The sequence below is a fragment of the Tenrec ecaudatus genome, chromosome 1, assembly GCF_050624435.1.
Source record: "Tenrec ecaudatus isolate mTenEca1 chromosome 1, mTenEca1.hap1, whole genome shotgun sequence".
Lineage (NCBI taxonomy): Eukaryota > Metazoa > Chordata > Mammalia > Afrosoricida > Tenrecidae > Tenrec > Tenrec ecaudatus.
In genome coordinates, this window is record NC_134530.1 from 158,574,630 (window position 1) to 158,596,284 (window position 21,655).

Here is a 21,655-nt window from a genome sequence, read left to right on the forward strand (position 1 = left end):
AGCTAGCAGGCAGCCTTCCTGCTGTCAGGGTATTTCAAATCTAAGGCAAGGGAGGCGTGGTTGATGGTATTGGTTGACCCCCATTGGCTGTGTTGAGCTCACTTGGGTCATGTCCTGAGCCTGGGCCTACTTTGGACCACCCAGGTGTACCTCCCACCTGGATTGGGGGCCTGAATTTGAGCATGCTCAGTTAGGGTATCCTCAAAGGTGTCTAATAGTCACCTGATTTGCTCCCAATCTCCTCTATGGGAGGGGGGGGGGGGGCTCTGAAGACATGGGAGGGACAAACCCCTTGTCCCTGACTCTAGATCCCTAACCTTACTAGTCCAGCCATTCTGAATTTTTGGTCAGCATACAGATTGAATAAGTAGGACACACACCTTTCCTGATTTTACACCGTGGAGTGTGCCCTGCTCTGTTCTCACAGCTGCCTCTTGATCTGTGGACAGGTTCTGCAGGAGCCATGTTTCTTTTTCCTTTTAATAAAGGTGCGTACTGCTCATGATAAGCATAATGTTCTCTATTTTTCTCCATATCACGGTGTTCAAGAGAGTTGTCATTTTTTAATGCATAATAGTCCACGTGTGAATGTACCAGGGCTTGTTTATAGACTCCTCTATAATCAGGGTTGTTTCCATGTTTTTGCTGTTAGGGAAATTGCTTCAATAAACATAGATGCGAATATATCCATTCATCTTGCAGTTTTTATTTCTCTAAGGCATATAGGGAGCAGAGAGATGGCTGAGTCATAAGGTACTTGTGTTTGCATTTGCATAAGGAAGTATCACACTGATTTCCATAGTGGTAGTACACTTGCACAGTCACACCAACAATGTAAAGTGTTCCTAACCCTCCACATCCTCTCCATCACTTATTATTTTCCGTTTTATTTAATTTTGCTAAAACTGTTCATTTCAGGAGATAGCTCAGTGTTGTTTTTGTGAGGCAGAAACGGGAACTGGTGGGGCCGGCAAGTGAAGCAATACCCTGACAACAGTGCTCAATGGTGCACAACCCCTCCTGATGACGGCCTTCAAGCCCTGACACTGAAGGATGGCAGCTCCCGTAGCATGGTTACATTGTTACTGAGCTCTCACTTCCCACCTGACACAGCAGCCAGCTCTGATAGCATGGCTACATTGTTACTATTGCTACATTGTTACTGAGTTCTAACTTTCCATCTGGCTGACCAGACAAACCAAAATGGAAAATTCCCCAACCTGCCCCTGTCCCAGACCAGTACTATAAAACCCTTCCTCTCCCTCTGGGACATCCAACTTCACAGGCCCCAATTCAGGGACCCGTGAATCTCACCTGGGAACTCTGAAATAAACCTTTAAAACCTGTTTTCTATCTTTGCCTTCTTCCTTTCCCCCCACCGCCGAATCAATCTGACAGTTTTAAGTTGTATTTCTCTTTTCGCTAATGAACTGAAATACTTATCAAAGGGCATTGTCCTCCTGGATGTCGTATATTCTCTGTTCATATCCTGTGCCGAGTTGATTGGATTATTTGGAGATTTGAGAGGTTCGCCCTTTATCCAGTATATTATTACTGAATTGCCCCCTCACACCCTGAATCTTTGGGTTCTGTTAAGTCTTTTTGAAGTCTTTCGGCGTGCATAAATGTCACATTTGTGGCAGGGCCAGTTCTATATTTTGTCTTCTCTAGTATGCATATTGCTCATCATGTTCAGTAGTGTGTTTAGGTCTTGTATTAAGGTCCTAAAATTTGACCCACCCCACATGCTTATTGATGGTTTATATTATGGTATAGTTTGTGTTTAGGTATGTGATCCATCTGGAGTTCCTTTTTGTACAGTGTGAGGTATGGAACCTCTTTCATTGTTTTGGAGAGGAAGGTCCAATTTTTCCGGCACCATGTTTTGAGAAGACTACATCTTCCCCCATTTAAGGTTTTTGTCCTTTATCAAAGGTTAGGTGTCTATAAGTACTTAGTTGTATTTCTCGGTTCTCTATTTGTGGGATACAAGAAGGCTTGTCCCCTCATATGATATGCCAAACCTAAGTTGCTTGTAACACAAGGTCAACCTCTACACACTTGGAGGTTAGCTGCTTCAAGCTTCTCTCCCTGAGGGTTATCAGCATCTAGAGCAATCAGACTCTAGATTCTGCCCCACCCTAAGGAGGGCCCTCTCCCTGCTGATAAGGTTAGTGACTTATTCCCCTGAAGGAGAGCCCAAAGACAGGTCAAGCCACCACAAGGAGGACCAAGGTTCGGCTGCCATCTTGTATCTAGGGTCTGCCCATCTGGTCACATGTGAACCCCTGGCTCGTCCCCCTCCTGTTGCATGTAAGCCTATGGTACAACCCCTTCCTGTTAGGATGTAATTAGGGGGCTTGCATGACCCGGAAAATGTACACAAACCATGATTGGAATCTCTCTCTGCGTGGACCTGGCTGGTGAGAACATAGCTGTCCAGGAGGTGAGCAATTGCATGCCTTATATTGTCTGATGTCCCTTTAATTTTACCTCTCAGTTACACACCGGCCCCTGGGACCTGTTGGTTGTGTGGGCTGGGCCCCACCTCTCTTCTAATCTTCATATCTGTGGTTGTGAGGCAGACTAGCCAAAGAAACTCCAATTTTGTAAGCTGCTAAGAAACCTGCCCATTCCTCCCTCCTGTCTCAGAAAGCTGACTGCTAGGTGACTGCCCATTCTCCCTCCTGTCTCAGAAAGCTGACTGCTAGGTGACCTGCCCATTCCTCCCTCCTGTCTCAGAAAGCTGACTGCTAGGTGACCTGCCCATTCCTCCCTCCTGTCTCAGAAAGCTGACTGCTAGGTGACCTGCCCATTCTCCCTCCCCTGATGGGAAAGTCTCTGCTGCTGATGTATTTTAGAATGTACTCCCATGTTCCCAGGTTCTGGACGCCAGCATCACTTTTGACTATTCTTCAATATACCGTTGTTCTGATTCAATATTGTTCCCTTGGAGATCGTAATCTGAATGGTGCAGTTAATCTTGTTACGGTAACCAGTATGTTATAGTCAATGTTGGTATTATTTCGTTTATGATAAGGTATGTACCTTGTAATGCTTGCTCTTCTCTTCTTGAAGTTACCGGGATTCTATAATCTATGCTATACCTTGTAATGCGCCCTAGCCCTAAAGAAAAGTAACATTAGTTTTGCTTTCTGCAACTGTCACGGCTCACTTAAGTCTTAGACACAGGATAAATGAGTTTTTCGCCTTTAAAAGAGGGATTGAAATGTGGACTCAGGACTGCAATCAAACAGTCACTTTGAGATTCCTTCTAGCACTGCAGATATCACAGAATAAAGACTTTTGTACATTGGCTGCCATCATCCCTCTCAAGACTCCTTTAAGTGATGGAGACATGATGATGGCTGTCATTCATTTGAACCTGCAGCAGTTGTACCATTATCAGACAGCTTTGATTACCATGGCTTCACAGTCGGTTTCTAAGTCTGGGAGTGATAAGACTCTTACTTTAAAAAAACAACAACAACAAATTCTTTTTAATTGTGTTGAATTTATCCTGAGTTTCTTTCCTTTAATTATAAGCTGGTGAATAATGTGTTTATTTCTTTGGAGAATTGTGCAGGGATTTTGTGTTAGTCTGGGTACTTTAGAGAAACAAATCCACAGAAACTCATGTGTAAGAAAGATTTTTTTAATAAAAGTTAAGAGGACATCAAGAAAACATCCCAACCCAGTACTGCCCAGGACCACAAGTCCAACATTAGCCCATATGTCCAACACCAGTCCACAAAGTCCTCCTCCATCTCACAAAACACCCAGTATGGTGCCGACTGCAGGAGGAAAGCCGAATCAGTGATCTTGTAAGCATCTCAGCGCTGGCAGGGGTCTCGACACTGCTGCTCCAGCACCCAGTGCTGCATCGGGGTAGGTCCGTGTGGCTTCTCCTCAGGGATGCCTTGCAGGAAGTGAGCTTTGCCAGTTCTATCAGGGAACTGGCGAAGGCAGCTGCATCCTGGTCAGACCAGCGCAAAGCAAGAGGCCTGAGAACTGGAAAGGTGAGGCTCACTGAGCTATTTATCTCGCCACCCTTCAATTAACCCCACATGTGTTTATCGGCCAGGTTGGCACAATAACTTTAACTACCTCAGATTTGGATTGGAATTGCATTAATTAGTAAAGTATTTTTAGTAATGACATTTTCACGATGTGGCTGGTGGTTCTTATGTTGTTCTTCGCAATCAGACAGACATGGGTAGCGATGGCATGTCAACCTATTTCCCAATTCTTTTCTCTTTATGCATATTTCCACTTAAATTTTTTTTCCTTCAATATTATCACTGTGTTTAATCTCCCCATAGCATAAGGATCACGGCGGGTCTGTGAGTCAGAGGTGACTGGATGACACCAAACAGCACCATCAAAAAGCCTTCATCTTTATATGACAGAGGCTCAACAAGGAGTGGTTGCTGGTTCTTGCACATCCTATTTTGTTCATTTCTACTGAGAGCCCTGAGTGACTAAAGCGCTGTGCTGTCTCCATTCCCAGGTGAATCCGTTCCCTGCACTGGAAGGTTTGTGATCTCAAACAAAGGAAAGCTGAAAAGAGCAAAGGAGCGGGTTCCCGGATTGTACTGGAGGACAGCCAGCTACCGGTGGTGACGTCGAGCCTTATGTAGATGAGGCAGCGCCGTGGCTGCTGGATGAGCACACGTGATGCTTAAAACTTTCGCTGTGATTTCCCGTAATTTTGTGGGGATGGAGTGTCTGTTGTTGGATGAATGTTTGTGCGTTCGGATACAAGAGGGTGTAGGAGCGATCTGTAACGAGGGTCTGCTAAGTATCCGTGTGTGAAAAGTGCGGGGCGCGGGAGCGCGCGTGGGGCGAGCGGGCGAGCAAGTCATACTTACCTGGCAGGGGAGACACCATGATCACGAAGGTGGTTTTCCCAGGGCAAGGCTTATCCATTGCACTCCGGATGTGCTGACCTCTGCGATTTCCCCAAATGTGGGAAACTCGACTGCATAATTTGTGTTAGTGGGGGACTGCGTTCGCGCTCTCCCCTAATAACTGATGTCAAAGAACAGACTCTTAAGCTGGGTTCTTTCTCTGATCTTGAGCAAGAGGACCTTGCTGTTTTTTCATACATACTGCTTGAGAGCTGTGCTCATTAGCCTATTCTTTTAGTTAATCAAATTGCTCGCAAACAGAGGCAACCTGTGTCAATACCTTGGTTTACCTGAAATATAATCCCTGAGAGGTGTGACAGCTGCATAAGAGGTGTAGGGTAGTTAAATCTACTGTTTTGTCAATATCATCAAGTATCCATTGTTCTAGCTCGGCTTTGAAGTACTCTGGTGGCAGCAAAGCTGTGCTTTTTTCTTAATCAAGCTTTTCTGCCCTTGACAGATCCTAAAAGTGTTTTTAGTCTCTAATCATTTACTCTTTCTCCACCACATTTATGCTGCGATGTGCTGTTTCAGGCTCCACGTGGGGGTGTGTGTTCGTGACCAGTGTAGGGCCCTTCCCAGTGCAGGGTGGCTTCTGTACAGCATGGCGCCTTTTCCCTGAAATGCCCTGTAATTCTCTGAGACAGTGAAGCCTGAAACTTGTTCTGTCCATAAAAACTCACTTGTTTTACAAACAGGCTTGGTATGAAGTCAAGAAGTGAGATATTACCCACTCAAGAAACCTCAGGGTTTTTTTTTTCTCTGTACCTTTAAAAAAAAACCATTTTATTGGGGGCTCATACAACTCATCACATAATCCATACATGCATCCATGTGTCAAGCACATTTGTACATTTGTTGCCATCTTCATTCTCAAAACATTTGCTACTTGAGCTTTTGATATCAGCTTCCCCCCCACTTCCCGCTCCCTCATGAATCCTTGATAATTTATCAATCATTTTGTCATATCTTTGTCCACTGCTCTGGGGTCAAGGTCTTCTGCTCAAAGGCATGGATGTGATGAAGCTCTTCTGATAGGCACGCATTCACCAGACGTTGTCTCTGTAGCAGCGCTTTCCCCTGGAACTTGGAGGACACCAGCAGGACTCAGAAGTTGGCGGAGCAACGGTTGGGAGTCCTGTCCTCCACCTCCAGGTGCACCGCTTCCAGCTCTCGCTGTAGCTTCTCCCGGAGAAACTCGGCGCTGAGTTCCACTGCGGCAGCCCTGAGCGGGCAGCAGCCCAGCGGGGACCGCACGCAGCCCGGACCCGGGTCCTATTTTGTCATATCTAACACTGTCTGATGTCTTCCTTACCTACTTTTCTCTTGTCCGCCCCCCAGGGAGGGGGGTTATACGTAGATCCTTGTAATTGTTCCCCACTTCCTACCCCACCCTTCCTCCACCATCCTGATATGGCCACTCACACCACTGGTCCTAAAGGGATGATCATCGGCCCTGGATTCCCTGTGGTTCCAGTTCCTATCTGTAGCAGTGTACATCCTCTGGTCTAGCCAGATGTGTAAGGTAAAATTGGGATCATGATAGTGGGGAAGGAAGAAGCATTTAGGAAGTAGAGGAAAGTTGTATGTTTCACCTTTGCTACACTGCCCCCTGACTGGCTCGTTTCCTCCCTGAAACCCTTCTGTCCAGTTGCCTACACATGGGCTTTGGGCTCCCACTCTGACTTTTTCTGTGCTTTCCAGAAACACTTACCAGTTGCTATGGTTGCTCTTGCCCTTTCTGCTTTATCAATTTGTGGTTACCACTGTAACTTAAACATCAAATAGTTTAAACATTTGGGGCAGTTTACATTTCTTCAAGCTGCTTTGACTGAATACAATGTTTCTAGTCTGGCTTTTTGGAACAAAATGATTTTTGGCTCGAGCTACTGTATGATGTGTGTGTCTGGAGGGAGGACACAGTTTACGTTTCCCTTGGTTTTCTGTCCTTTAACAAGCATGAAACTAAAGTGTGCATTCCAAATTTCTTTTAATTATTTCATACGGGCCAAGTATTACATGAACCAAAAAAAAAAAAAAGCCTCAGAGGTGAGGCTCTGTGTAAATTTCAAGTGATTTAGGCATATTATCAATAGTAATAAATGTCTCAGTTACCTCAAGGTCGGGTGTGTTGCATCAACAATGAGGCAGAAGTAGAAGTCCTGGGGGTGTTGGAGCAACGGCAATCTAGCTGAGAGGAATTACTAAAACACAGAAGGGCGAACATGATGGTGAGACAGGGGGACGGTTAAGAAAACAGAGGAGAGCTATGAATAGACCTATAAGCATAGGTGTGCACATATGTAAGTATATTAATTCACTAAAATAGTTATTGACATATATATATTTATATGGTGGATGGACTTTGGGCCTCTGCGCAAATCCTCTCTCAACACAAGAACACTTTGTTCTAAAAAATCGGCATTCTCCTAGCATGATTGCTGAAGACAAAAATGGGTACACAGGCATATGTGTTGAAGCAAGTGGATGGTGCATGGCTATCAAACGATACAGTGTCTGGGGTCTTCAAAGGCTTGAAGTTAAACCAGCAGCCATCTAGCAGAGAAGCAACAAGCCCACATGGAAGAAGCACACCAGCCTGTGCTATCAGGAGGTGTCGATGGAATCAGGTAACAGGCATCAGAAGACCCAAAACAAACAAACAAAAAACATTGTTGAGAAGTGGGGAGCCCATCAGAGACCCCAAACCCATCGTTAGACAATGGGACATCCCCTCACAGAAGGGTCACAAGGAAGGGGATGGGTCATTTAGGGCGTGGTATATTAGATGAAACACACACTATTCCTCTGATTCATGGGGGCTTCTCACCCTCCACTATCATGACCCCAGTCCTGCCTTTCTGTTCTGGCTAGACAGGAGCATGCACACTGGTACCGACAGAGCTCCTAACACAAGCAATCCAGGTCAGATAAACCCCTCAGGAGCAGAAATGGGAGTTGGAATGCCAGGAGGACAGGAGAAAGCTGGGGGCAAGAGGGGAGGAAGGGGGGACTGATTAAAATGATTGACACATAAACAGACACACAGGGAACATCACAAACTGTGGGGGAAGGGAGGCAGTGGTCAGCGTAAGGTATGAAAATAGTAATTTATCAAGGGTGCCACGAGGGATAAAAGAGGAGCTGATACCAAGGGCTCAAATAGAAAGTAAATGTTTAGAAAATAACGATGATAATGATGGCAACATGTGTACAAATATATTTGTTATGATTGTTATAAGAGCTGTAAGAGACCCCAGTAAAGTGATCTTTTAATTTAAAAGACAAAAAAACTTTTTAAAAAAAGCAAGAAAATTGATTTTTTTTTTTTTAAAAGAGAGAGGTTAGTTGAGTCGAGGAATTGGATTCTCACTCATCGAGTCCCTACAGGACAGAGCACAACTGCCCCGTTGGATTTCTGACACTTATGTCTTCACAAGAGTACTGTGATCTCAAACACAGGAAAGCTGAAAAGAGCAAAGGAGCGGGTTTCCGGATTGCACTGGAGGACAGCCAGCTACCGGTGGTGACGTCGAGCCGTATGTAGATAAGGCAGCGCAGTGGCTGCTGGATGAGCACACGTGGTGCTTAAAACTTACGCTGTGATTTCCCGTACTTTTGTGGGGATGGAGTGTCTGTTGTTGGATGAAGGTTTGTGCGTTCGGATGCAAGAGGGTGTAGGAGCGATCTGTAACGAGGGTCTGCTAAGTATCCGTGTGGAAAGTGCAGGGCGCGTGAGCGCGCGTGGGGCGAGCGGGCGAGCAAGTCATACTTACCTGGCAGGGGAGATACCATGATCACAAAGGTGGTTTTCCCAGGGCAAGGCTTATCCATTGCACTCGGGATGTGCTGACCCCTGCGATTTCCCCAAATGTGGGAAACTCGACTGCATAATTTGTGGTAGTGGGGGACTGCGTTCGCGCTCTCCCCTGGTAGATGATGGTTTAAAAGTAGACCTTTAAGCTGTGTTTTGCTTCCTAACACAAGGCTCAGTAAAATATATCTGTTTCTTAGAGCAGCGTCTCTGTTCAATGGTTTTCCGTACACATTCCTTGTACTTTTTGCATGGTTCCTTGATGGGATGGGGACGTGTATCTTACTCTGTGTTAAGAGCGTGAGGCACAAATGATTTCCTAACTCAAACAATAAAAAATCTATACCTGCCCCATAAGTACTTTGACTGTCATCTACATTTTTTCTGCATTTGTTCACCAAGTGTGGGAAGTTAATTCAACTGCATCTTATATATATATATATATATATATATATATGGTAGTGGGGACTGTATGTGGGCTCTCCCCTTATCCTCACTTGTCAAACAGTAAATACTTTTTTGAATTCTTTAATTTTTATTCTAATTTTTTTGAACTATCATTGGTGTTTTACAAGTGAAGCGCATTTATATTTAGTCATTGCTCTGTGGCTGTTTACTTCTCATTAAATTTAGTAGTGCTTAATTGATCTTTTAGAGGCAGCTTGTGTCCATGTTGCGTTACTGTAGTCAAGAATGTTTTATTTCAAAGGCTACTGTTTCACTCTGGCAATCTTCATTCCATGGATAAGACATTGGCAACAAAGATTTAGGGTCTAGGTAATACTGCTTCTAGGCTCTCTGGTGGCACAGAACAACATGTGCTTTGTGTGTTTGGTAGAGTTTTATACTAATCCTCTGCATTTCAAGTAAACACCAGGAGAGGATCCTGTTTCCCCTTTGCCCTGATTTGTATCCTCTTCCAAACTGACAATCCTAATCCCAGACTAGTCTAATCAATTTTGTCATGGCTTTCCTCCGTTTCCTTGTCAATGTACTTTACCAAGCATGATGTCCTTCAGTAGCCGCTGGTCTGTCCTGACATTGTCTGTGCTAACTTTGACTCTTAAGGACCAGTGGCTGTACTTCCAAGACAGATGCTTTTTTTCGTGGTAGTTCATGGTGCTTTCCATATTACTTGCCAGAACTATAATTCTCCTTTGGTCTTCCTTTTTCAAAGTCCAATTTTCACATGTTTAGGAGGCGATTGAAAATACCATGACTTGGTCCTCAAAGCAACATCTTTGCTTTTTAACACTTTAAAGAAGTCTTGCGACCAGTGGTGCCAGTGGCGATACCAGGAGGGTGTGCTGGAAAGGGGGAACCGATTACATGGATCTACATATAACCTCCTCCCTGGGGGACGGACAACAGAAAAGTGGGTGAAGGGAGAAGTCGGACAGGGCAAGATATGACAAAATAATAATTTATAAATTATCAAGGGTTCAAGCCGGAGGGAGGGGGAGAGGCAGGGGAAAATGAGGAGCTGCTGCCAGGGGCTTAAGTGGAAGGCAAATACTTTGAGAATGATCAGGGTAACAAATGTACAAATGTGCTTTACCCATTGATGTATGTATGGATTGTGATAAGAGTTGTATGAGCCCCTAATAAAATGAGTTTTTAAAAGTCAAACACAGCAGATTTATGCTATGCAATGGGTCATTTGATCTCTTGACTACTGTTTTCATGTGTATTGATTGTGGATCTAAGCAAGATGAAATCTCAACAATTTCAATATTTTTTCCATTTATTATGATTTCCTTAAAGATGTAGTTGTGAGGATTTTGGTCTCCATGACACTGAGTTACAATAAATATGAAAGACTGCAATCCTTTAGCTTCATCAGCAAGTGCTTTGAGTCCTACTCATTCTCCTCAATCAAGGTGTGTCATCTGCACATCACAAACTGACATCTTTCACTACTGCTGTGCACGCCACACACTTGAATTTTCAGCCTTTTAAAGCACATAGCCAAGTTATCAGGAAAAATGGACTACCGAGATCAAGGTGTTACAGAATGCACACACTTTTGTCAGGAGAGCCATCATGAGGGAATGGTTTTGAGATACAATTTTACTAAAAAGCAACATGGAAACCATTCTAAGTGTTCAGGTCACACAAATGCATAGCAGTAACTAAAAATTTCCATTAAGTCTGTTGTCTATTAGTGGTACAACCTCATTCCGTCCTATCCCATAGGATGTTATATTATTACCCCAAACAGTCAAATTTTCCCATAATCCAGCATCTCATTATTTTCTGGTTGTACCAAAAAATGAACAGCCAGTAGATTTTAGACCTTAAAAAATGAAGCATTTATACTTTTTAAAAATGGGATGAAGTGACATTTCCTTTTTCTTAAAAATGTTCTAAGCAGCAGATATTAAGGGCTCAAGAAGAAGGCAAATGTTTTGAGAATGATGATGGCAACAAAAGTAAATATGTTCTTGACACAATGGATGTATGTATGGGTCGTGATAAGAATAGTACGAGCCTCCAATAAAATGATTAAAAAAATGTTTCTAGAGCCACCAAAAAACTTGCATCTACAAAATAGTTAAAATATTCCTCAGATGGTACCGGGGGGAAGGGAGGGGGGGAGAAACAGGGTCCACTAAGACATGGTAGATTGATCACACTGACTTCTTTTTCTCGGTCTACATCAGACAGAGGCTTCTCTTTCCTAGGATTTCATGTCTCCACTTTCTTTAGTTTCCTAGTTAGCCCTTCAACCTGTGTTCACAGTTCCTTTTCACCCTTGGGACACAATTTTACCTGAAGATTTATCCTTTCCTGCTGCCTTCTTTGATGTTGTCTCCACTTTGGCTGACAACCTTTCAGATCACCCCCTTCACTGCCCTTTCAGCTGGCTCAGCCAACCAATCTTTCTTTTGGGCATCTTGACTATTGGAGGGTGCTTGCTAAGTGCCTGCAGGGAGGGCCTGCACAGAGTTTTATTGAAGTTTGGCGCCTGGCAGCTGTCACTCTGCCTGCTGCGCTGGCAGCTAGGAAGGACCCTTTTAAGATGTCCGAGGGTGCCCAGGCAATTGTCATGGTTCTCGCTTAGCATGCCCAATGAATATCAGCCAAAGGGCAGACTTATACACCTTCAAGTTTACAATAGTAGGCAGAGGGAGTTTACCCAATTAGACATAATATCCATACCAATAAATACATTCTGGTAAAGGAGAGATCTGTTTAAATCTTTTCATTCTCACCCAAGCATTCACTTTAGTCCCATCAATTTTTGTGCTTTCATTCCTCCTGAGTCTAAACTGTCAATCAGATGTCAGTTTGATGTCCTCATTGGAGACACTAAGGAATTAAATAGCTCCTTGGAGGCGGGATACAGGCTGAGTCCCTGGGAGATATTGCAGCTGACAAGCCACATGGAGCTAAGCTAGTGCCCTGAGCTGGAGCAGCCACTTGGAGATCCCTGCCAGTGCTGAGATGCTTACACCACCACTGGATCCACAAGACTTCCCACCAAATGGCCTGTGATCTTCCTGCCTTTTAAACTATTAAAATACTTCTAATTGAGTAAAAGTGAAAGTAGGCTTGGTATCTTTAGTGACAAAAAAGTTCACATCAAACAAAACAAAACAAATAACAAAATAATTCTATTACAAACAAATTAACTATAGTATTGAGATATAGTAGTTTCCACAAACCTGGGAAAGAATTTTTGAGATCTGATGAGATCAGCTATGTTTTCTTGAATTTCATCAACATTTCTGATAAAATATCTGCAAACTACAATGACTTTAATATTCCTCATGGGAACTTTGTCAATTGATGTTCAGTTTTGTGTGGAACCAGATAATCCTGAAGCATTTTCACAAGCGGTCTCTCTGTCTTTCCGAGATGATATGGGTTAGCGGTGCCCTCAGGAAGATGTGTCCAACCTGGGAATAGAAGTGTCAGACTCTACAGTCACTGCAGTTGGTTCATCCTCTGAAAGAGAAGGAGCTCAGACAGACATGCACCCTGGTGCTCATCACAGCCCTTCCACCGTGAGAGGATGGAGACAGCCAATGCGCCCGTCCGTGGAAAGGCAGAGTTGTCTTTGGTCCATGCACACAATAAATTAGCACCCGCGGTTAAAAAAATAATCATGACTCTATGAGCCTCCTGATATGGATTGTGGCGGGAGGTCAGATGCTCACAGGCATCTTCCCTGAAGGCAGTCCCTGCCAGCCTGCTGTCTCCCCACACCACAGGGGGGGGGGGCCTGTGACCATTAGCTTGGTTCCTGTAGGTGGAGTTCACACCCCACTGATAATGGTGTCTGTCAGTTGAGCCAGGGAACAGGCCAAACCGGCTCTGTGACATCCAAAGTTAGGCTGCCATCCTGTACCTAGGATCCGCCCATCTTGCCACATGTATACCCCAATCCCTCCTCTTCCTATTGCGTGGATACCCCTAGATCACCCTCTCCCATGACTGTATTACCTATAGCACAACCCCTTCCTGTGACACATGTCCTCACCTGTGATTAGGGGGCTTGCATGTCCCCAGAGAATATAAAAAGCCTGGACTAGCATTAACGATCTCTCCCTTCCTCCACGTGGACCACCAAGTGGGGCTGAGGTGAGCTTGCTACCATGAATCCTGTCTGACTCCATCTATTTCAATACTTCACTTCTATCTCTCATGCTCTCTATGACTTTACTGTGATCTTTACTTATTATCGCTGTACAATTGCGCCTACCGGACCCCTAATGATGTGTTGGGGGCTGGCTTCTCCTGCCAATGGAAGACATGAGGCTGAATAGAATCAGCCTGTGGGAACAGCGTGAGGAAAACTGGGTAAGCCTTTAGGAGATGGAATGTTGCTCCTGGCAAAAAGGAAGGTCTACTTGGTAAACTTCCACTTAGTCTCACCATGAAAGTTTTTCCCACCAAAGAAGTTAAAACAAAACAGAACCAAAAAAAGTTAAAACAGGGAAGAAAAATATATATATATATATATATGTCACTCCTTTTGACTGCCATTTAGTCAATGTTGTCTCATCGTGAGTCCCTCTAGGTTTCCAAAAGTGTAAGTGTTTAAGGAAGAAGAAAGCTCAGGGCTTCTGTGAAGGTGCTGGTGGTTTCCGATTGCCGACCATGCCAATAGCAGCCCATCATACAGTATATATTCCATCTATAATATCATGACTCTCAGTACCTGAGCATGTCGACTGCTTCGGAAACAGACTCTTGTGGATGGAATTAAATAAATTCACAGGAGGCATACTGGCGTGCAGTGGGCCCTAATCCAACATAACTGCTGTTCCTATAGAAACAGGACAGGACTGTCAGACACACAGATACACAGGGAGGACGCGCAGAGAAGACGGGCAGAGACGGTAAGGACGCTCCCACAGACAGGTCAGGCCTGGGACCTCCAGGAGCTAGAAGAGGGAGGGAGGGCTCTTCCCCAGTCGTCTTCAGAGGGAGCTTGACTCTGCCTGCATCTTGATGATCAAAGGCTCGGCTCCAGAAGGATGAGAGAATGAATTTCTGATGTTTGCAGCCAGCCACTTGGTGAAACTTTTTAAGGACAGCCCTCAAGTGAACTCACTGCCAGGAGAGGAGATTCTGGCTGAGAAGAATTGCCCCCTGTGGTTTTCTGAAGCTCTACCTCTGCATGGGGGCAGAAAGCCTCTTTGTTACTTTACAAATGAAAGGGCAACTCAATAAATAAGAACTCAGAAAGTAACACTTAGAAAGAAGAGAGCAGGAAGGGTCAGGACCTTGAAAACTGTCCAGGTTCCTTGCCTATCAGAGCTAAGCTCTGGTCCAGTGGCTGCAAAAGGAGAAGTAGAATTGAAACGGACTTCCATGCGTCTGTGGCGCAGGAACTAGTGTCAAACAGTTGCAGAAGGAAAAAGAAGTGACTGCAGAAACGCACAAATGAGATTGTGGAACACTTGTCACAGCGACCTTGTGCACAGCAACCCACCTTCAAAGAGCACAACTGTCCATCAACTGTCTGCACACACATGGGAATGGCACGCAGGAACAACACCGAAACGACACACACGCATGCATCCAGCTGGATACATGTCCAAACTACTAGATGGCATTAAAAAGAGAGGCAAAGAATTAAACAAAGAGACAGATACGGAAATGTGGAGTCATTTGTGTACACGTCTCGGTGGGAAGAGCTGGACGTCCGGATGGTGACTTGTCTCCTGGGGATGAGGTGCACTGGGAACAGAGCGCTCCGAGCGGCTCTGTAGGTCAAGGACGGCTTTCCGTGGTCTGGTCAGTCAGCTTCGTGGTGCCGCGTACTGGAATGCACACGGCTCCCTCTGTATGAATTACGCCGTCCTTCAACAATGCACTGTTTACACACAGGTGTCCCGTGACGGCACTCACTTCTATTTATTGAAAATACCCTAGTTGCAGGACGAACTCCTTTCATCGGCCTGTTCGTTTCATGCTAATATTTGGAGTCCCTCCACCGAGAAAAGGCCAGGCGCCCACAGTTTCCTAGCGGTTGCTGGGCACCAAGTGGGGTGCGCGCGGCGACCCGCGGTTCGAGTGCTTTCCCTTCTGCAGCCCGCAGGGTGCTGCTCTGGGGGAGACAGCAGGAGAATGGGCAGCAGAGAGGCCTCCCTAAAAGGAGAAAGGCCACTGCGGTGGAGAGCAGAGACTGCCGTGACTCGGAGTCGAACCGAGGTTGCTGCGGCCACAACGCAGAGTACTGACCACTATACGATCACGGCGCGCCACTCGCCCGCGCTGCCGGGCTTCCCTGGACTCTTAGATATGACAGCAAAACCACGTGCAGAAAAAACGGAAAACTTTTGGTCCTCAAAGGATCCAAGCAACAAAGTGAAGAAAGAACTTACAAAATGGGTGAAAATATGCAACAGCCAAGCTCCCGATAAGGGTTCACTGCCTTGAATATACAATGAGCTCATACAAACAGTGACATACAGGCATACGACCTATCCGCAAGCAAACAAAACTCAGAAAGTAAAAGGTACAAAGCCTTTGAAGAGAAATTTCAGTAAAAGTGATATTTAAATGATGACTAAGCACATGCGAGACCCCCGACATTACTCTTTGTTAGGAAAATACACACAAACACCCAGTGAGAGGTGGCTGCGCTCAGGACTGCCGCTATCAGACAACTGAAATACACACATTGAGAGGGAGGCCGTAAGCGTGCCGGTTCCCACCCACAGGCGCTGGGCGGAAGAAAGACCGATCACCTGTTTCAGATAAGAGGGCCTCCTAGGAAACCGTGTGGGACAGGATCCACTCTATGCCCTTGTGTGTAATGCGGCATCCGTTCTACAGCTACACACAAGGCTCATCTCCTGTCTTTTCAGAGACATGGTACGCTCTAAAGGGGAACTTGCCGAAGAGTCCTCCTCATCTCAAATCGCTGTCGAAGGAAAGCACATCTCATGAAGCTATGTCAACATGTCTAGAACATGCTTAGCTTCCCTGCCTAGCCAAGTGAAGTGGGTGTGTTTCCCCACTTTTGTACCTGCTTCCGAAAGGGAGGGAAGAGCTCCTTCACCTACAGCCTGGAAAAGCAGACCATTTCGCCTTTAAATCAAAGAATCACTTTTAGATTCTAGCAGTGCAGTAATAACCTATGAATAAAGACTCTTTAAAAAATAATTTTATTGGGGGCGCATACAAATCTTTTCACAACCCATAGATACATCCACTGTGTCAACACATATGTACATTTGCTGCCATCATCACTCTCAGGACTCCTTTAAGTGATGGAGACATGATCGTGCTGTCATTCATTTGAACCTGCAACAGTTGTACCAGTATCAGACAGTTTTGATTACCATGGCTTCACAGTCGGTTTCTAAGTCTGGGAGTGATAAGACCCTTACTTAAAAAAAAATTAATAGTGTTTTATTTATCCTGAGTTTCTTTCCTTTCCATATAAAGCTGGTGAATAATGTGTCTATTTCTTTGGAGAATTGTGTAGGCATTTGGATTGGAATTGCATTAACTAGTAAAGTATTTTTGGTAATATTTTCACAATAGCGCTGTTTATGCTTATATTGTTCTTCTGAATCAGTCAGACACAGGTAGCGATGGCATGTCAACCCATTTCCCAACTCTCTCTTTTCTTTATGCATATACGCAATTAAAATTTGCTTTCGTCACTATTATCACTGTGTTTCATCTCCCTTAGCATAAGGTCTGCTGGTCAGAGCTGACTGGATGACAACCAGCACCACCCCATCAGAAGCCTTCATCTTTATTTATATGAAAGAGGCTCAACAATGACTGGTAGCTGGTTCTTGCAAATCCTATTTTGTTGATTTCTGATCACAGACATAACTGACTAAAGGGCTGTGCTGTCTCCATTCCATTCTCATGTGAATCAGTTTCAGGTACTTGAGAGATGTCATCTTAATTAAACCCTTTAGCTCCCTGTAAGTAAACCCAGAGGGGTTCCCATAATCTCTGTGAGGTTTTAAAAAGCTCCTAAAGACCCAGGTCCCACCGAGATTTGAACTCGGATCGCTGGATTCAGAGTCCAGAGTGCTCACCATTACACCATGGAACCGGTGGTGATCCTCCTGTTGCATCCCAGAGCCAAATCCCAGTCCACTGGTGTTCTCTCCTGTTTACATCTATCAGATCGCATGATTTTAATGGGGGGAATTAAAACTCAAGCCCACTGCCACTGAGTGGATTCCGACTCACAATGCAGGATTTCTGAGGCTGTAAATCTTTTCGGGAGGCCGCCCAACGCCTGATCGCCAGCGCTACCAGGGCTTCCTTGCCTCCGTCCACCGAGCCCTGAGAGCACTCGTTCAGCGTCGCCGGCCCGGGGCTGACCGAGGCCCCTGCACAGACCGGACCGAGCGCCGCCGTGGATCCTGCTCTGCGCTCTCGGTGACTTCTGTCCTCCGCTCGCAGATCAGAAAACGAGGTAAAAAGCACTGAGCGTGAGCACTTCAAGCCTCAGTAAATCACACACTTGGCCAGTTTCCCGTTCAAAGGGGAGATGTCAGCTAACGACGGTGTTGCGCACCATGCACACCCTCAGACAAACCAGACTGAACGCAGCCACTGTCACTCAGAATCGCGCACAGCGGTTGCGGCTACAGGACAGGCTCTGACGCCTACGTGTCTGCCTGCTGAGCCAAGCCCACCGCATGCCAAATGCTCAACCCATACTTCACAGTTTCGTTTCTTTTTCGCACTGAAAACCCTCCCAGTCCTTGCCCAATGTGCCCTTTTGCCTATTAAACTGTCGTCATAAGAACAGAATTTTGAGTTCTCTGAGTCATTCTTGAGAATGATGAGTGGGTTCCGCGTGCCTCCGGAAGGGCTTTCAGGGACCTCTGGATCTGGAGCCACCGGGCAGACGTGTATGAGGGTCTCACAAGTTGGGGGGCTGTCTTCTGAGGTCCTGGGCAGATTGGCGTCGAGGACTCTGTCCATGACTTGTGAGGGTCAAAGTGGCTCTAGGTGATTAGGGTCAGAGGAGGAAGTACTGTGTGTTCACTCGGTGTCAGAACAGAGGTGGGACACAATCCAGTTCTAGCAGGTGGCTCTGAATTGACTGATACACGTTTGGTGTCGTGGAGGGGGAATGGATTCGGACTTCTCCCTGTGCGACTCTATCAAGGCACCCAGGAGCACTCACTGGTGTTTCCCCAGGTATGCAGGTGTTGCTGTGTTTCGTGATTCCATTTGCATACCAGCACAAAACATCACCCCAGTAAATAGGTATCTGGTTAGTACAGGTAAACTTCACAATTAAAGTATACCCATAATTTAAATATTGTACAAAGAGGATGTAAGGATGCTTTACTTTGGCTCTCAAAATCACCTTTCTCCTCAAACACACCTGTAACCTGAGGTCTGAAGAGAAACGCACTGTGTGTGAAGAAGCAGAAGACAGCTATACCAAGAGAGTTGGACTGTGATTAGTAGGCAGACCAACATTGCCTTCCTACATCAATGCCCTACTTGCTGAGTTGGGGTATACATCAGCCCGGCAGACCTGGGGTTGACATTGTCAGTGAATATTATTATAAATTTTACATGACAACCAACCTCCGTTGTTTGTGTAAATCGCCTCCGTCACAGAGGGATTGATTCTGCCACAGCGATTAATTCAGGTTTTGTGACAGGTACTTAGCTTACCCTGGTCAAATATCCCTTTCTCAACGATGTTCTAAAAATTAGTATGAGTAGCTAATCAATGCCAATATTCTTTGTTTGTTTTAAACGTTTTATTAGGGGCTCATACAACTGTTATCACAGTCCATACATATACATACATCAGTTGTATAATGCACATTTGTACATTCTTTGCCCTAATCATTTTCTTTTCTTTCTTTTTTTTCTTTTTCTTTTTTTTACATTTTATTGGGGACTCATACAACTCTTATCACAATCCATACATATACATACATCAATTGTATAAAGCACATCCATACATTCCCCGCCCCAATCATTCTCAAAGCATTTGCCCTCCACTTAAGCCCTTTGCATCAGGTCCTCTTTTTTTTTCCCCTCTCTCCTCGCTACCACCTCCCTCATGTGCCCTTGGTAATTTATACATCGTTATTTTGTCATATCTTGCCCTATCCGGAGTCTCCCTTCCCCCCCTTCTCTGCTGTCCCTCTCCCAGGGAGGAGGTCACATGTGATCCTTGTAATCAGTTCCCCCTTTCCAACCCACTCACCCTCCACTCTCCCAGCATCGTCCCTCACACCCTTGGTCCTGAAGGTATCATCCACCCTGGATTCCCTGTGCCTCCAGCCCTCATATGTTCCAGTGTACAACCTCTGCCTTATCCACGCCTGCAAGGTAGAATTCGGATCATGGTAGTTGGGGGGAGGAAGCATCCAGGATCTGGGGGAAAGCTGTGCTCTTCATCAGTACTACCTCGCACCCTGACTGACCCATCTCCTCTCCTAAACCCCTCTATGAGGGGATCTCCAGTGGCCGACACTTGGGCCTTGGGTCTCCACTCTGCACTTCCCCCTTCATTCAATATGGTATATATATACATATATATATGTATACACACACACATATATATATATACACACATACACATATTCTTTTTTTTTTTTTTTGCATGATGCCTTATACCTGGTCCCTTGGGCACCTCGTGATCGCACTGGCTGGTGTGCTTCTTCCATGTGGGCTTTTTTGCTTCTGAGCTAGATGGCCGCTTGTTTATCTTCAAGCCTTTAAGACCCCAGACACTATCGCTTTTGATAGCCGGGCACCATCAGCTTTCTTCGCCACATTTGCTTATGCACCCATTTGTCTTCAGCGATCCTATCATGAAGGTGTGCAGCCAATGATATGATGATTTTTTGTTCTTTGATGCGTGATAACTGATCCCTTTGGGATCACTCGCTCACACAGGCTGGTGTGTTCTTCCATGTGGGCTTTGTTGCTCCTGAGCTAGAGGGCCGCTTGTTTATCTTCAAGTCTTTAAGACCCCAGTCACTATCTCTTTTGATAGCCAGGCACCATCAGCTTTCTTCACCACATTTACTTGTTCACCCACTTTGGCTTCAGCAGTTGTGTCGGGAGAGTAAGCATCATAGAGTACCAATTTAATAAATGAAAGTATTCATGCATTGAGGGAGTGATTGAGTAGAGGCCCAAGGTCCTTCCGCCACCTTGATATTAAACCTATAAATGTAGACACTTAGATCTATTTCCCCATCCTCATATATATGTTTGCATGTACATGTCTTTGTCTAGACCTTCATAAATGCCCCTTGACTCCCATCTCCTTCCTCCATCTCCCTTGACTTTCCTCCTGCCCCACCACCATGCTCCGTCCCCACCTGGGCTATAGCTATACCTCTTCTCTACGCAACCTTACCCTTGATCGTTCCCCATCAGGCTTGCCACTCCCCCCTCACTACCATTTTGGGTCCCATGTTGTTCCCTTGTCCTTGTGTTTATTAACACCACTTCCTTACCCTCCTCCCCCTCCCCCACCCAATCTGTCTGTCCCCCCGGAACTGTCTGTCCTATTGTTTTTCCTCCAGATAGTTCATCCATCCTGTCCTATTCAGATAGACCTGTGGAGACACTAACATGCACGAAAACAAGACAGAGGAAAACAAAGCAACAGTATACAACCAGACAATAAAACAATAAAAACAAACCACTGACAAAGAACAAAACAAAACACTTCACAAAAGAAGGGCTTGTAGTTCGTTCAAGGATCGTTTGCTGGCCCTTAGGAGCGTTTTCCAGTCCAGTCTGTTTGGGCACCACGCCCTGGCCCCAAAGTCCACTTTCAGCATTCCCTGGGGACCTTGCCACTCCATTCCCTTGCTGTTCCGCTGCACTCCCCCCGTGCTTTGCCTCGGTGTGGTGGGATCAGGACAGGTGCAATTCCCACACTGTGTCTCCGGTGCTGTCCCCTGTATCGCCCTTAGTCACTGAGGGGCATCATGTCCCATAGTAGGGCCAGCCATGTTGTTCTCTCTGTGGACTGGCTGCTCTACTCAGGAACATCATCATCACGGCCTGGTGGGCCAGGCTGTGTTCCACTGTCTCCTCCTGCCCCTTCATCTGCTCCCGTGTGCTCTGATCAGATATGTCCATCTCCCGGAGCTGCAGAATCCATGTCATCCTTTGAAACAAATTCTTTTCAGGGGAGTGGCAGGAATCCACTTAATGTTGTTGCTGGGGCCAGCCTCCCAGACCTCTCCACTGGTTCCCTACTCCACGCCGGGATATTGCATTCACACCTTGAGGCACTGGGTTGAAGTCTGGTCCCACTTTCCCTGTGGAGGTATAAACAATACCCTCCCCTTGTGTGGATTAGTGCCCCATGCCCCCACTCCCCTTTTCTTCCTTGTATTCATCCTTTTATTTTCCTTTCCCCTCCTCCTCCACTGTTGTCTACCATGTGCATCCCTGGTTTTGATCGGGTCTCTGCCATACTACACAGTCTTCACCCCAG

The 21,655-nt window shown here is 45.6% G+C and overlaps 4 non-coding genes across 4 annotated transcripts; 2 read left to right on the plus strand and 2 right to left on the minus strand.

The window, feature by feature from the left end:
• The first annotated feature begins 4,863 nt into the window (after window positions 1–4,863).
• LOC142437666 (U1 spliceosomal RNA) lies at window positions 4,864–5,027 on the plus strand. The gene has a single exon (XR_012782207.1). It is a non-coding gene; the product is annotated as a U1 spliceosomal RNA (small nuclear RNA).
• Window positions 5,028–8,678: 3,651 nt separating this feature from the next.
• LOC142438339 (U1 spliceosomal RNA) lies at window positions 8,679–8,842 on the plus strand. The gene has a single exon (XR_012782731.1). It is a non-coding gene; the product is annotated as a U1 spliceosomal RNA (small nuclear RNA).
• Window positions 8,843–15,365: 6,523 nt separating this feature from the next.
• TRNAH-GUG (transfer RNA histidin (anticodon GUG)) lies at window positions 15,366–15,437 on the minus strand. Its single transcript has one exon. It is a non-coding gene; the product is annotated as a tRNA-His (tRNA).
• Window positions 15,438–17,188: 1,751 nt separating this feature from the next.
• On the minus strand, window positions 17,189–17,260 carry TRNAQ-CUG (transfer RNA glutamine (anticodon CUG)). Its single transcript has one exon. It is a non-coding gene; the product is annotated as a tRNA-Gln (tRNA).
• Between the last annotated feature and the right edge of the window lie 4,395 nt (window positions 17,261–21,655).